This window comes from Mobula hypostoma, chromosome 9 (genome assembly GCF_963921235.1).
Source record: "Mobula hypostoma chromosome 9, sMobHyp1.1, whole genome shotgun sequence".
NCBI lineage: Eukaryota > Metazoa > Chordata > Chondrichthyes > Myliobatiformes > Myliobatidae > Mobula > Mobula hypostoma.
In genome coordinates this window covers 112202958-112220261 of record NC_086105.1, presented here as the reverse complement: position 1 = coordinate 112220261, position 17304 = coordinate 112202958, and the positions used below count along the sequence as shown (strand labels likewise).

At 40.7% G+C, this 17304-nt stretch overlaps 1 long non-coding RNA gene across 1 annotated transcript in view; it reads right to left on the bottom strand.

Annotated features, from left to right (window-relative positions):
- Positions 1 to 5826: 5826 nt before the first annotated feature.
- LOC134351962 (uncharacterized) overlaps positions 5827 to 17304 on the bottom strand; it is an 88085-nt gene continuing 76607 nt past the window's right edge. Inside the window, exons 2-3 of the long non-coding RNA XR_010019319.1 lie at positions 10108 to 10365; positions 5827 to 8044 (exon numbers count right to left, since the gene is read on the bottom strand). This is a non-coding gene — a long non-coding RNA (uncharacterized LOC134351962). The remainder of the gene's footprint in view (positions 8045 to 10107; positions 10366 to 17304) is intronic.

Here is a 17304-nt window from a genome sequence, read left to right as displayed (position 1 = left end):
AGGGGAACTGACAAGACAAACCAGCAGCCCACACTCAACTCCTTGGCTATGTATATTCCAAGCCCCAAGATGGGAATCAGGTGCCCATGCTTAACTCAGTCAAATGAGGGACAGCTGGAAGACCCAGAGTCCTGAGTCCACAGACCAGACCATGATCCGGAACGCGGACTTCACGGACCGGACCATGACACTCCCTGCTTGTCATCTTACACCCCTCTGTAGTCTACCAATCACTTCAGCGTTCTTGACACTCCCCTTTCCCTCTCTGTTGGCCTTCTTGGCTCTCCTCTCTCAGTCCTGATGCAGGGGTTTCACCTGAAATGTCAAAACTTCATTTCTTCCATCAATACTGCTCAAACTGCTGAGATCTTCCAGATTCCAGCATTTACAATTTCTTGTGTGTACATTTAAGATACTTCATTGGAATCATCTTCTTAGGCTTTTCCTTACGTGTTCTGGGAGTCTGAGGCTACTAACGAGTTTTCTGTGGGTGTGTAAGGTGAGGGTCTGCTGGGACAGCTGGGTATACATCCCTTCACTATTTGTTCTTGGCCTCCACAAGCTCCGAATGAAGAAACTCAAAGTGCTTGGTGTTTTGTTACAGGAGGCACAGTGGTACAGCTGGTGGGGTTGCCCTCTCACACTCAGGTTCAATCCTGACTTCAGTATTGTCTGTGTGGAGTTTGCATGTTCTCCATGTGGATTTCCCTCTGGTGCTTCAGTTTTCTGCCACATAGCAGTAATGTCCAGGTTAGTTTGCCACTATCCCCTCTAGTGTATGAGTAGAAGTGAGTAAGAGGAGAACAAAGTTGGCATGATTGTAATCAGAGCTCAGACATGATGGGCTGACAAGCACGTTCCTGTGCAGTATGACTTTATGACTCAGTGGATGTTGCTCTGTCAATTTGAGTTGTCTTGGGTCAAACACTCTAATGAGACAGTGAGGGTGCTTTTTGAAAGAAGTTTAGAAGCATTCTTCAAACTTTATTAGCCTAGAAGAGAATGCTGATATTGGTTTATGCTGCCAGAGGACACGGTGGAGTTTACAAGGGTTGGTACTTCTCGGGTGCTTTGAGGTGCCTATTATAAATTAATCATACCTCCAACACAAATAGAAGAGTGGAACAAATCAGTGCCTGCTGAATAAGGAACTTTGAAAATTTCCTCAACCATGATTCTGCCCTTGATATGAGTATACCTGAGAATTCATTTCTTTAACAGCAAAACGATTAGTATCCCTTTATGAGTTACTACACATTTCTATAAATAAAAGGTTTCTTATGGACCTCACCTATCCAGACATCAGAGGAATCTAGTGACCAATACTGCTTATCACCATCATCGCAGGAGGGACTTACACAAATTCAGCTACATATATAGTGTGTTTTTGAGGTTCCTTGCGATCTCATGCATCTCATTGCAGAAATTCCAAGTACTTAATGTAATATTTCAACATATTTGTGGTTGTGATTGTGGTCTAAACTTCTTCATGTTTCACATTGTTGGCCCATTTTGGAATAACTTTGTCTTACTTTCGGATTTTAAGGTATTTGGATGCAAGGGTTTTATATTCATGTTGAATGTACAGGTAACAAGAACGAAAGAGATTGCTAACAGCGGATATTTGTATTTTTAGATATAATCACATAATCTCCAGCCTATGTCCTTGTCCGTATGTCGCCGCTTTATGACTAATATACAAATGCATTGAAGAAATTAAAAAGAAAAATGTATATTTCAAATATCCTGATGATTTTTGTCTTTCATTGCTTGTAGCAGTATCTAGAAGCTTAATCTTAAATTTCTAGAGACTATAGCAACACTGGTGAGTTAGCTGTGCATTAATTTTTCCCTATATCATGTGTAAGCAAAGCTTTGAGGGAATTTATTTTGCTTAAACTGCATTTTGTTAATTTTCTCCTCTTTAAATTTATTACCTTCTTCAGTAAAGTAAGCTTTTATGGGGTAGCTTTTTATTATCCACGCATTGATCAAGAATATCTGAGTCCATAACAAAATGCTGACTCAGCAACATGACATTAGATTAGATTAGATTAGATTAGATTATGAGGACACTCAGTCCTCGTTTATTGTCATTTAGAAATGCATGCATTAAAAAATGATACAATGAGGCATTCTAAACAGGCATTTGTTGGTTGCTGATGGTGGTATGTGGATTGCTAACATGGAAAGATTGCAGGACTTGATCTCAGATATGGTAGAAATTATGTTCCACAATTGTCGTTAGGTTTATTTATTTGGAGATAAAGTATGGTTCACAGATCCTTATGGCCCAATGAGCCAGCAGCACCCAATTTTAGCTAGTCATAAGATAATGGCTAATTTATACTGAATCCACTTTCCTGCCTCATTTTGATGTACCACAATTCCTTCAGAGTCTAAAAATGTTGGTCTCCAGTTCTGATCAAGGATTGTTTTAGTTTTGTTGAATGCCAATACATCAAAATTATGTTTGCTTTGAAATTTCATTTTCAGTATTTCATGTCAAATCTTGATTACTCCCCTAAAATGCAATTAGGCAGCTTTTAGGCCTTTCCTGGGAACACTACAACTATTCTGAATGCTCAAAGCATGATGGAAGTGCTGGTGCCTGGCTACAATGATACAAGTTCAAAGAAGTAATTGCAGGAATCACAATGATCTCAGTTCCGTACATCAAAACTGCTAATTGATTTCATTTTCCCACCTCCTACTACCCTGTCACTGCATGATGTGCTTCCACCTGCCATCTGCATCTAAAATTCCTATGTTTAGAGAGTGATCGTTGACACACACAAAAAAAAAATCAGGAACAATGTATGAGAAATGTATTATAGGGTGTCCAGACTCGTTTTGATTTTCACGTTTATTCAATGTCAAAATTTGATTGATATATTGATGTGGTTAAAGTATTTGCTCAATAGTTTTCCTGTGAGTCTTACCTAGTTGGATATCCTGCACACACTGACATGGAGGCCATTTTCTGCACAGGAGTCTGTTACGGCTGTGGGTCATGTGTAGCCACGTACACTGAAGCTCACATTCCCCACTACACCCCTGCACCCCCACATGTACCTCCTCTGCATTTGTTCTTCATCTCAATTATATGTTTTTATTCTGTTGGCAAGATGGCCTCCACATTCAGTAGACCGTCTCTGCACACAGTATGGCAAAGATGGTGCGGGTTTGGCAATTCCTTGTAGCTCCCATTGTGAATACGTATCTCAGGACTTACTTGTTGCTATGGGAACAAAAACAGCTCTCTTTCAATTGTCCTACCAACTAATTTCAGGATTTTATTGAGAGATCTTAATTTCTTCTGCTAACAGAAGTTGCCTCTGCATTTGCTACATCATAAAAATGTCACCTCATACTATTGAGGTTCATTTAACTGTGATGTAATTCTGCAACTTATCCAAGACTATCCAAACTCCTTGTTCCAATTCTGCAAGCTTTATTCTTTTGCTTTCCTTAGATGGTTCCTCAGGGCTCAGGATGACCTTCTTTCACCCCAGAGATGTTGCTTCTATAGTTTAATGAAGCCAAAGTGCGATCTGCAAATTTTGCCACAGGTGGAGCTGAAAGTGGGTAGGTGAATAGTTTTTGAGGTGGTATATTTACACTGGCCTTCTTTGTACTCTTGATTTATGCATTCAAGGTTCTAAATGCTATCCCAAATGCTGCTTCTTTGGCAAGCAACACAGAAGCATGAACAGGCATTTGGTACCTCAGCTGGGTACTGCAATGATGTAGCAGTTAAATAACCAGACAGTTAATCCAGACGCTTGGACTAACATTCCAGAGATCTGAGTTTAAGTCTTACTGTGGCAATAATGGAATTTAAATTCAGCTAAGAACCTAGAATTGAAAAACTAGCCATTAGTAATTTTAACCACAATGCTACCAAATGTTGGAAAAACTCACGTGGTTCAATAATATTCTTTAAGCAAGGAAATTTATTATCTGGTCTGTCATATATGTGTCTCCAGGACCAGCAATGTGCTCGACTCTTAAATGACCTCTGGAATAGCCTAACGAGCCACTCAATTCAGGAGCAGTTAGGGATGGGTGAGAAGCGTTGGTTGGGGCAGTGAAGCCAAGATCTTGAAAGATGAATAAAACACAATCTGTTCAACTTTGACTGAAGCATAAAGCATATCCATTTATTTTGCTTCTGTCACCTTAATATAGTTTCCAAACATACAACTGTCAACATTAGTTTTGGAAGGTTTAATTGTCCCACATCCTCATGATAGACGGGGTTCCAGTGCTTCCCACCACCTTTTGTGGCAAGAACTATTCCTTGATTTCACTCCTGGGCTGCCTGGCTGTCTTTTTAAATTTACTGTATGTTGTACTAGCAGAAATGGCTTCCGTAGATCTGCTTCATCAATTACTTTTGCCATTTTAACCACTTGCATTAAACTGTCTCTCAGCTTCAGGAAACATAAGCTACATTTATGCAACCTGCCTCATAACTTAAGCCTCTAAGCCCCAGCATGAAAGTGGAGGGGAAATACGTGGACCATTTCACAAGGACTAAAAATGAATTGACTACCATGTGCCGTTCCTGGTCATAAACACCCAGGACTAAAGAGTCAAAATCTTCTGGAGAGGAAGAGAGATAATTTTAATAATTTGTTTATAACCGATTCCTTCTCTTCCATTTAATACTTAGCTTAAAATTTCATTTAAGAGGAAGATGGCTTAGAAATCAGTACAGTGCAGATAAGTACAAAATGATATGACTTAAAATTGAAGGCTTTCGGCCTTCATGCAAATAACATTTGGTAGCCACGAATCAAAATGCACAGGAAATATGTTATTGAAGCCCAGTGTTTGTCAAGCAGGCTTACTCAGTTCCAAATAGCATTACTACTTGCAAGATATGCTAAGGTCAATTGACTAAACATTCTTCTTATGTACCCGTCACCTTACATTGATTTCAATTTCCCATATTTTGGCAAAGCTGACTTTTTCCACCAGAGATTCTTTATTTAGTTTCCTCTTTAAAACAATGAGTGCTTGATTAAGCAGCTAATTTCTACCATCTATATTTGAGGTTCTTTATTATGTATTGGTTAACTGAAGAAGGAAAATCCTAAGAAGTTCCTGTTTAGGTTGCAGTGTGGGGTTAAAATGATAAATGAGAAACACAATTATCTTTAGTTACATGGGTGCTGCATTAAATTACCAACAACATCAGAAACTTCTTCTGAGTGTTCCATATTTTGTGATAGAGGAACACATGCCAAGTTGTGAGAGCCTAACGTCTGATGAATATGTTGTGTTTGGCTTATAACTTTGACTTTTTTTTAACCATACAAGCTTTGGGTAGGAATATTGGCACCAGGTACTGGCTGGAAGCCTTTGGTCTAAGTTTGATATTGATCTCATAGAAAATAGGCGTATCTTCTAACAAGTATCAATGGATAATGACTAGCTATAAAATGTTAAGGACAATCAGACTGATATTTTAAAATTTGTTGCCCTTGTGACTGACAAAATATCCCATTGTTTTCTGGAACTGAGGCTAGCCTAAGCCTAAGCAGTTTGTTTTCTGCAGCAGAGTTTAACGTGTGTTCAGAGGCTTGGAAATTAATTCTGTAATGGTGAATGAATGAAGAACAACAGGGAAAAAGGCCAAACCTTTAGTTCCCTTTTCTTCAAGTTTCTCCATTTCCTGCTCAGCATTTTAACCTCTTCGCAAAATTAACTGATTTTCTTCACATGGAGATACTCTGCAACTATAAATTAATGTAATATCTGCAGTAACCCAGGTGAGTGGAGTCTGAGCATCATAATAATTAGGATGTGGAACTAACTTTCTCTTCAAATATTTCAGGCTGATACTCTAATACAGTAATGAGGGAGCTGGAATTGGAAATGGTTTATTGTCACGTACTGAAATACAGTGAAAGCTTCACTTGCGTACTGTTTGCACAGAACAAATCATTATACAGGGCACTGAGATAGAACAGGGTTAAACAATAACAATGCAGAATAAAGTGTAACAGCTACAGAGAAAACGCAGTGCAGCTATACAGTAAAGTGAAAGCTCTTAATAACATAGATTGCAAGGTCAAGAATCCATCTTATCGTACTAGGGAACTATTTAATAATCTCATAACAACGGAGTAGAAGTTGTCCTTGAGCTTGATGGTACATGTTTTCAGATGTTTGTATCTTCTACTCGATGGAATGGGGAGAAGAGAATATAGCTGGAGTGGCTGGGGTCTTTGACTATGCAGGCAGCAAGAAGTATAGGCAGAATCCATGGAGGGGATGCTAGTTTCCGTGATGTGTTGAGCTGTGTCCACATCCCTTTGCAGTTTCTTGCAGTCACGTACAGAGCAGTTACCATACCGAGCTGGTATGTATTCCGATAGAAGGCTTTCTATGGTGCATCAATAAAAATTGGTAAGGGTCCATGGGGACATGCCAAAAGTAGAAGGAATGTGAGCTTTCTTGGCCAGTGTGTCTACATGGTTTGACCAGGAAAGGCTATTCACTCATTGGAACCTGAAGCTTTCAACCCTCCCAACCCCGGCACTATTGATTTGGACAGGAACATGTGCTCAGGTCCCTTTCTAGAAGGCAATGACCAGTTACTGTTTAGCTGACATCGAGGGAAAGGTTGTTGCCATGACACTCTGTTACTAAGCTCTCTAACTCCTTCCTGTACTCTGACTCATTATTATTTGAGATATGGCTCACAAGCTCTTCACGAGGTAGATTGTGTGGCCAACAGCCCTTGTTATAGTACTAGGAAACCATTTAATAGTCTTAAAACAGCATGGTAGAAGCTGTCCTTAAGCCTGAAGGTGCACGCTTTCAAGCTCGAAGAGGAGAGAAGAGAAAATATCCAGAGTGGGTGGGGCCTTTGATGGAGTTAGAGGAAAATCTGGACACATAGTCATGAGAGTACAGGGTGTAGAACTGCACTGGTGAAGTTACCATCAATTGGATAAATATTAAACTCAGGGCATTAGGTGGTCGGAAAAAAACCCAGGGCAATAATCTGTATGTGAGTTAATCTTGGTGTCCCCTCCAATATTTAGTTATCAGACAAAATTACAAACATGGTAATCACATAAACATAAGAGATTCTGCAGATGCGGGAAATCTTGAGCAAAATACATAAATGCTGGAGGAACACAGCAGGTCAGGCAGCATCTAAGGTGGAGAATAAAAGTCAACATTTCAGGCTGAGACTTTTCATCAGGACTGGAAAGGAAGGGGGCAGAAGCCAGAATAAGAAAGTGGGGGAGGGGAAGGAATACAAGCTGGCGGTGATAGGTGAGATTGTATGGCGGGGGGGGGGGGGATGAAGTATGAAGCCATCCGGATCAGATGCCTTTCATGGATTTACCCTCCTAAAGGTTGCCCGGATGTTAGCCTCAGAGACTGAAATTACAGGGTCATCTGGTCTTGTTGTGGTTTTATCTGGGTGTGTCATAGTTTTCTCGATCAAAACATGCATAAAAGGCATTGAGCATATTCAGAAGGATGGTTCAATGTTACTTGTGCTATCCAATTTTGCCTTGTATGAATTTATATTATGCAAACCCTGGCATGGCTGAACAGTGTCCATCTATAATTCCAGTTTAGTCTGAAATGGCCTCTTTGCATTCACAATGACCTTCTGGAGGTCGTACCTGGCTTCCAATATAAATTTGAGTTGCCAGCCCTAAATGCCACAGATCTATCCCTCAGCTGGATTCACAAATGAATCTCTTGGCTGGGGAAGACTCAAGATGGTCTTATGACACGCATCTACACGTGTCCTTATGAAGTCATGATGATTGCAGCGTATTTCTTTACGTCTGCTGATTTGAATCCTTGATCATGTTCTAGCCCACCGACTCAAAGCAATCCTGAATTCACTCCCCCACTTCTGCCGTACAGTCCATCATAGTCTTTTACACAGGTGCTCCTGCCACGTTCTTCGGTCTCTGTCTGTATGCTGGTAGAAGCACTGCGAGGTGGTCAGATTTACCAAAGTGCAGGTGAAGAATGGAGCAGTAGGTGTTTTTGATAACTCCTGCGAATAGCAATGTAATATCAGAATCAGGCTCAGTAGAGTTAGCAAATTTGTAGAGAGATAGCAGACAGTTGCATGAAATATAAGGTTCTGAATGCTGCTTATATGATGCTATGTCTGTGATATTGCTGCAACTACGTTTCTCACTGCACTTCTGTACTTGTACATATAACAATAAACATGACTTTGACATAGAGCTTGCTATGTATATATATTTAGAAAGAGGTGACATAGAGTCAGAAGGTGCTGAATCATTGTGGATAGAGCTAAGGAACTGCAAGGGTAAAAAGACCCTAATGGGAGTTGTAAACAGACTCCCAAACAGTAGTAAGAATGTGGCCTATAAATTACAATGGGAGATAGAAAATGCATGCCATAAGGACAATGTTACAATGGTCATGCAGGATTTCAATATGTAGGTAGATTGGGAAAATCAGGTTGGTGCTGGATTCCAAGAGGGGGAATTTCTAAAATGACTATCATATGGCTTTTAGAGTAGCTCATGGTTGAGCCCACTAGGGGATCAGCTATCACGGATTGGGTGTTGTGCAATGAACCAGAATTGATTAGAGAGCTTACGGTAAAAAATCCTTAAGGGGTAAGTGGTCATAATATGATCAAGTTCACCCTGAAATTTGAGAAGCAGAAGCTAAAGTCAGATGTATCAGTACTGCAGTGGATTAAAGGGGATTACAGAGGCATGAGAGAGGAGCTGTCCAGAATTGATTGGAAAAGAACACTGGCAAGGATGACAGTAGGGCAACAATGGCATGAAATTTTGGAAGCAATTTGGAAGGCACAGGATATATACATCACAAAGAGGAAGAAGTATTTTAAAGGTAAGATAATACAGCCATGGCTAACAAGGGAAGTAAAAGCCAATATATAAGCCAAAGGGAGGGCATGCTGTATATGTAATAGAGTAAAAATTAGAGGTAAGTTAGAGGATTGAGAAGCTTTTAGGAACCAACATAAAGTAGCTAAAAAAAGTCATTAAGAAGGTAAAGATGGAAAACAAAAGTAAGCTAGCCAATAATATTAAAGAGGATACCAGAAGTTTATTCAGACACATGAAAAGAAAAAGAGAGGCAAGACTTGATATCAGATATTAAACGATGCTGGAAAGGTAGTAATGAGGTCTATGAAATGGCAGACGAACTGAGTAAGTATTTTGCATCAGTCTTCACTGTGGAAGACACCAGCATTAAGATGGAAGTTCCAGGTGCCATGAAGTGTGTGAAGTTACCATTACAAGGGAGAACGTTCTTGGGAAACTTAAAGGCCTGAAAGTAGATAAGTCACCTGGACAAGATGGTGCTGGAAGAGGTGGCTGAAGAGATCATGGAGGCATTAGTAATAATCTTTCAAGAATCACTAGATTCTGGAATGATTCTAGACGACTGGAAAACTGCAAATGTCACTCCGTTCTTCAAGATAGGAGAGAGGCACCAGAAAGGAAACTATAGTCCAGTTAGTATGACCTCAGTGGTTTGGAAGATGTTGGGGTTGATTATTAAGGATGAGGTCTCAGGGCACTTGGTTACATGATAAAATAGGCCATAGTCAGCATGGTTTCCTCAAGGGAAAACCTTGCCTGACAAATCTGTTAGAATTCTTTGAACAACAAGCAGGATAGACAAGGAGAATTGGTTGATGTTGTGTACTTGGATTTTCAATTCAATAGGTACATTTAATATCAGAAAATATGTATACAATATACATTCTAAAATTATTTTTTCTTTACAAACATCCATGGAAACAGCCCAAAGAATGAATGACAGTTAAATGTTAGAACCCCAAAGCCCCCCCCAGCTCCCCCTCCCACGCATAAGCAGCAGCAAAGCAACGACCCCCCTCCCCACCAGCAAAAAAGCATCAGCACCCTCCACCAAGCACTCAAGCATGCAGCAAAGCATCAATAAAGACACAGACTTGCAGTACCCCAAAGACTACTCGTTCATCCAGTAATTCGACATACCACAGGCTCTCTCTCTCCCCTTAATAAGGGAAAAAGAGGTGTCCCCATTTCACAGCGAGAGGGGAGACATAACAAAACAACTCACTGGTTTATGGTGTTAAAAGTCTGTTGCATCACTTCTGCCGAGCTCTGTGCCCAAAGAACTCGGGTCTTCGGGCACAGAGCTTTGCTGCTTTCGATCTTCTGTCTCCCACAATGCACCAGGTGGCAGCACCGTCCTCGAGTCCGCCTGCCTCCAGAGCCATGAAAATCCAGCATCCTGAAGGCATGCTAGTCTTCTAGGCCGCGTCCTTGGCATATCGAATAGTGACCAGTCGTGAAACCTCGAGAGCAGGTACCATTCCTGCAAAGAACCGAAGTCAGAGTTTAACTCCAGGTCAGGGTCTTCAAAAGAACCCTAAATAGGAAAAAAGAGATATTAAAGTTAGAAATAGAGCTGTTTCCAAAGATGACTTGTGATTTGGATGATGGAATTGATGGATTTGTTGCAAAGTTTGTAAATAGGTGGAGGAGCAGGTAGTTCTTGAGGAAGTAGAGAAGCTATAGAAGGACTTAGACAGATTAGGAGAATGGGTAAAGAAGTGGTAGAGGGAATACAGTGTCAGAAAGTGTATGGTCATGCACTTTGGTAGAAGAAATGAAAGGGTTGAATATTTTCTAAATGAAGAGAAAATACGAAAAACAGAGGAGCAAAGGAATTTGGAAGTCCTTGTGCAGGAATCTCTAAAGGTTAATTTGCAGGTTGAGTCTGTGGTGAGGAAGGCAAATGTGATGTTAGTATTTGTTGTAATGTGAGCATTATTAAAAGTAAGTTAATACTAATTAGGATAATGGGGGGTTTTCCTTCCATCCTTTTTACTTCCGGTGTGCTTTTGTATATAGTGTTCCTGCCATGCCGTAGGGGTCGTGAAAGCCTCTGTATATACATAACGGTTTTGACATTTGAGATAAAGTTGTTTCTTTGGGCATGAAGTTGTCAAGTATGCCTTTTTCAAGGTAGAAGTTACCACATATTTTTGGCGATGAGGTAAACTGGTTTTGTGGACGTGTTGGCATGTTTTGAGCGGGAGCAGCAGTGCCAATAAGGGCCTCACGTTCAGATGGCTATGTTTGGGACTATCGGTGAATTTGTGGAGTTAACAGGAGACTGGCCGGAGTATGATGAAAGGTTAAGAAGCTTTTTCTGTGCTAATGGAATTACTGAGGAGGCTAAGAAGCACTCTATTCTCCTGAGTGTGTGTGGGGTAAAGACTTACAAGTTAATAAGGAATTTAGCCACACCGCAGAAACCGGGGGACATTCCATATGACGAACTAGTCAAGCTCGTGGGGAACCACTAAAATCCGAAACCTTCTGTGATAGTCCAACGGTGTAAGTTTCACAGCTGTTTCAGAAAGCCAGGTCAGTCTGTGGCCAATTTTGTGGCCGAGCTTCAGCAGTTATCGGAGCATTGTGATTTCGGAGTGGTGTTGGATGACATGCTCCATGATTGATTGGTATGCGGCATTAATAATGACGACATACAACACTGCCTGTTAGGGGAGACCCCCACAGTTGACCTTTAAGAAAGCCTTAGAGATTGCCCAAGGCATGGAGATGGCTGCTAATAATGTCAAGGATATCCAGAAAGGACATGGGGGGGGTCGCATTTGGCAGCAGTGCACCAATTCAGGACCGAGACTGGTAAACAGGCAAAGCGGGTGGAATGTTTCTGGTGTGGATGGACGCACTATGCAAATGATTGCAAATTCAAAGACCCTGTCTGCCATGCTTGTGGAAGCATGTCCACCAGTGACTTTGCCAGAGGGCAGAACGCTGGCAGAGGGGTCAGGGTCCCCTGAAGAGGGTGGACATTCTCACGCAGACACACAGACCCCTCTCATGCCTCCAAAACCAGATCTACCCAAAACACCCTCACCAGTGGTGCCTGCTGGGTCACCGCGGGCAGTGCGCAGATCACAGCGCACTCACAAACCTCCTGAGAGACTGAATCTTTGACGAGATGGTTTTTTTTTGTTGTTAAATTGAATGTTGAATCTGTCGTGCTTTCCAGATGTTTTGTATTGGTAAACTGTTGCTGAGGTACTAGTATAAGTTTTCAGGGGTACGTAAATTAATAACAACACTGTTTTTATTTCCTAGTTTTTTACATTTGGGGAATGTTGGATCTTAAAGGGGGGGAAGTGTTGTAATGTGAGAATTATTACAAAGTAAGTTAATACTAATTAGGATAATGGGGGTTTTTACTTCCGGTGTGCTTTTGTATATAGTGTTCCTGCCATGCCTGTATGGGTCGTGAAAGCCTCTGTATATACATAATGGTTTTGATGTTCCAGATAAAGTTGTTTCTTTGGGCATGAAGTCATCGAGTGTGCCTTTTTCAAGGTAGAAGTTACCACAGTATTCATTGCAAGAGGACTAGAATATAAAGCAAGGATGTAATGTTGAGACTTTATAAAGCTCTGGTGAGGTCTCAGTTGGAGTATTGTGAGCAGCTTTGGGCCCTTTATTAGATTAGATTATGAGGACACAGAGTCCTCGTTTATTGTCATTTAGAAATGCATGCATTAAAAAATGATATGACGTTTCTCCAGAATGATATCACAAGAAAACACAGGATAAACCAAGACTAAAACTGACAAAACCACATAATTATAACATATAGTTACAACAGTGCAAAGCAATACCATAATTTGATAAAGAGCAGACCATGGGCACGGTAAAAAAAAGTCTCAAAGTCCCGATAGACTCATCATCTCATGCAGGCGGCAGAAGGGAGAAACTCTCCCTGCCATGAACCTCCAAGTGCTGCCAACTTGCTGATGCAGCACCATTGGAAGCACCCGACTGCAGCGGACTCTGAGTCCGTCCGAAAACTTCGAGCCTCCGACCAGCCCGTCCGACACTGAGCACCATCCTCTGCCGAGCGCTTCGACCCCGCCCCGGCCGCTGAGCAACAAGCAAAGCCAAGGACTCCGTGCCTTCTCCTCCGGAGATTCTGGACCACACAGTAGCAGCAGCAGCGAAGCAGGAATTTCAGAAGTTTCACCAGATGTTCCTCCATGCTCTCACATCTGTCTCCAACAAATCAGGATTGTGCACGGCACCCTACTTGACAAATAACAGACATCACCACCAGAGTGGCCGCTGCAAGCTGCGTCGCGCCACCATCTTCTCCTCCCGCCAACTCTTATATCTTATAAAGCATGTGCTGAAACTGGAAAAGATTCTAAGGAGATTCATGAAAATGATTCCAGGATTGATTGGCTTGTCACATAAAGAGCGTTTGATGGCTGTATTCCTGTATTCAGTAGAATTCAGAAGAATGAGGGTTGACCTAATTGAAATCTATTGAATGGTGTAAGTCCTTGATGGAGTGGATGTGGAGGACGTTTCCTATGGTGGAAGAATCTAGAACCAGAGGATACAGCCTCAGAATAGAGGGGTGTCCTTTTAGAACGGAGATGAGAAGGAATTTCTTTAGCCAGAGAGGGATGAATCTGTAGATTTTTTTGCCACAGACAGCTATGGAGGCCTTATATATACTTAAGGCAGAGGTTGATAGATTCTTGATTGGTCAGGGCACAAAAGGATATCGGGAGAAGACAGGAGATTAGGGCTGAGAGGAAAATGGATCAGCCATGATGAAATGGCAGAGTAGCCTCGAAGGGCCAAATGGCCTAATTCTATTCCTATATCTTATAGTATTATGATCTTATATTGGCTGCCTCAATTTCCATATCAAAACAGTAATTATTCTTCAAAGATGTTTCATCGGCTGTAAAATGCTTTGGGAGACCCTGACAAAGATGTGGAAGGATTTATAGAAATGTCAATCTTTTATTTTCAGCGTTTTTTTAAAAAAAAGATAATCTCGTCACATGTATTCTTGAGGCAGAACATCAGACTTCTGGCTTGTTTAGTAATAGATTCTAATAGTTCAGTTGCCATCTGTTGACCAAGGAGAGTATAGAATTATATATTGAATTTCAGATTTGCCTTCACTTCCTATGCACCATTGTTATATAGGATTCTTCAACCAGGATTGAAGAATGCTAAAGAATAAAGTTGCATAGGAAGTGATCATAAATCCTAATTCTATTCACTGTACTAGTACAATGAATCTTTTAAATTAATGCTTTCTTATAAAGAATATGGCAGCAAATGTTAGTTTTGTGGTGTCTATTACTTGGGCCTGCTGATTGCTGAATTGTCTCCAATATAGTGACAACGTAGCTGAACACATTTGTAGCACATGATACTTCATACAGGCTTTCAACACACAATGCTGATTTACTGCCTGCCATGCTAAAGCAGAGCTCAAAGCTCTAATTAAAGCCCTCTCTCTGCACTATAGTACACTCATTCATACAAAAGATATTTAAAGCAATCATCAACTACATCTGGCTTAATTGCTTTTTGAACATTCTTGGCTGTTGCTGTGATTTCATAAGGGTTTGGTCTAGAAGTATTTACTGTTGTTGAAGACTGTGGTACGCTAAGTATTAAAGAAATTTGTCTTAACTTCAATGTATCATTTTAATAACTGAAACATGAATCAAAACACAATGAGACTTACTTAAGGTCAAAGTGACTGAGAACATGATAATCAGTTTGCATTTCTGTGCTGGTCTGCAAGACTTAATATGTTTGAATATATAGTCGTTCTTGACTTTCATTCTTATTTATCCAGTCTTGGACAGAGATTCTTTAGTAATGGTTTGTTTTCTCATTCCCTCGCAAGTATCTCTGTGTCCTCCAAGCAACTATCCTTGGCCCTCCTCTAGTTTTTATCTACTGTATACTCTAGATTTTCTGCTGCTGGAACCATCATTTCTACCCTAGTTACTTCTAGACTTGGATTTTACAGTGTTCACTAAGCCCAGCCCTAACCTCACAACACCCATAAATCTGAACTCAGCTAAATCTCTGCTGCTCATGTTCCAACTTGCACTGAGACTAACCTGCATTAACTAGCTCTCCTGTAATGCTTCAAGATTCTCTTTGTTCTCATATCCTTCTATTATATACGTAACTGTGCTAGACGTCTGTTTATCTTGTGAGCCCTTCAAGCTCTTGCCAATTCTGATCTTCCGGGAATTCCCAGTATTTTTTTTCTCATCATAATTTTAAATGTATTGGCTCCAAGATTTGCAATTTCTCCATTAAAGTGTTCCAACTTTCTATAATTCTTTAGAATATTGCTTCAGCCTTCCAACATCTTTCCTATTACCTCAAGTTATTCAGGGTCAAATTTCCTTTGATAATTCCCCCGTGAAGTGCCTTGAATACTAACAACATGTACAGTGTTGTTACTGTTATAGTAAAATGAGTGTCTTAATGTTTTAAGACTATATCTACACAGATAAATTATACACTATGAATCATAGGCTGTGACATCCTTGACCAAGGAATAAATTCAAGTCTCACTGTATACTTGAATAATATTAACTATGAGTTTTAGAAAATGATTAAAAAATCCAAAATCAAATGGAAATAGTTTTTAAAATAGAACACAGAAGGCTTGAAGATCAAAAGGGAAAATCCAGACTGATCTTACAATAGTCACAGCATTTCATTAATGCTAGTTTGGAACAATCTAAGTCAGATAAGTCTTATTTAAATGGAGGTCTTCATTTAGTAATTTGTTCTGACCAAGGGTCCACATCCAAAATGTTAGCTGTTTTATTTCTCTGTTTGAACATGTCTGCTCTCTACCGTATTTTCTGCTTGTATACCAAAGAAAAAAATGAGCTGTAATGACACTTGGTACAGTCACAGTATAAGTCCTTGTAAGAATACATTGGCAAGAGGTAGAGGACATTGACTAACTGAATACGTATAGTCTTCAGTGCTGAAGGTATGAACCACTTTCTGGAACTGCTGCAGCACCCCTGGTGCTCTTGTCCTTATGGTGGTGCAGGTTATGGTATGGCAGATGCTGCTGAAATAACCTGTGCAAGTAACTGTAGTGCATTTTGCAGATGGTTTGCATTACAACCACTATGCCCCAGAAATGGACGAAATAAATGTTTTGGGCATTGGGTGAAGTGCCAATCTGAAATCCAGCTGTCTCATCCATATTTGGATCAAGGTTGTGATGACGTCTGGAATGGAGAGGTTCTGGTGAACCCCAGTTTGGACAACGGTGAGCGACCTATTGGTGAGTCAGTACTACTTGATACATGTTGGATGAGAGTTTCCAACACTTTGCTGCTGATTAGGAGTAGACTAATTAGATTTGCCCTGCTTTATTGAAGAGGCCATACCTGGGTAATTTTAACATTAGACAAAAAAACCATAAGACATAGGAGCAGAATTAGGCTATTCAGCCCATTGAGTCTGCTCCACCATTCCATCATGGCTGATCCCAGATCTCACTCAACCCCATAAAACTACCTTCTCACTATAACCTTTGATGCCCTGACCAATCAGGAAACTATCAAGTTTTGCTTTAAATATACCCAGGGTCTTAGCCTCCACAGCTGTCTGTAGCAAAGCATTTCACAGATTTAACACTCTCTGTGTAAAACAATTCCTCCTTATTTCTGTTATAAAGACTATAATAAGACCATAAAACATAGGAGCAGAATTAGGCCATTTGCCCCATCGAGTCTGCTCCGCCTCCAATCATGGCTGGTCCTTTTTACCCCTCCTCAACCCCATTCTCTGGCCTTCTCCCCATAATCTTTGATGCCATGTCCAATCAAGAGCCAATCAGTTTTCTGCCTTAAATACACCCAACGACATAGCCTCCACAGCTGCCTGTGGTAACAAATTCTACAAATTCGCCATCCTCTGGCTAAAGAAATTTCTCCTCATCTATTTTAAATGGACACCCATCTATCCTGAGGCTGTGCCCTCTTGTCCTAGACTCCCCCATCATGGGAAACGTCCTTTCCACATCTATACTGTTTAGGCCTTTCAACATTCAAAAGATTTCAATGAAATTCCCCCCTCATCCTTCTAGATTCCAGCAAGCACAGACTGATCAAACGTTCCTTGTATGATAACAATGATATCATTCCCGGAATCACCCTTGTGAACCTCCTCTGGACCCTCTCCAATGCCAGCATATCTTTTCTTAGATGAGGAGCCCAAAACTGTTCACAATACTCAAGGTGAGGACTCACCAGTGCCTTATAAAGCCTCAGCATCACATCTCTGTTCTTGTATTCAAGACCTCTTGAGATGAATGCTAAACATCGCATTTGCTTTCCTCACCACTGACTCAACCTGCAACTTAACCTTTATCACAAGTTAACCCATCTCAGATTTTTGG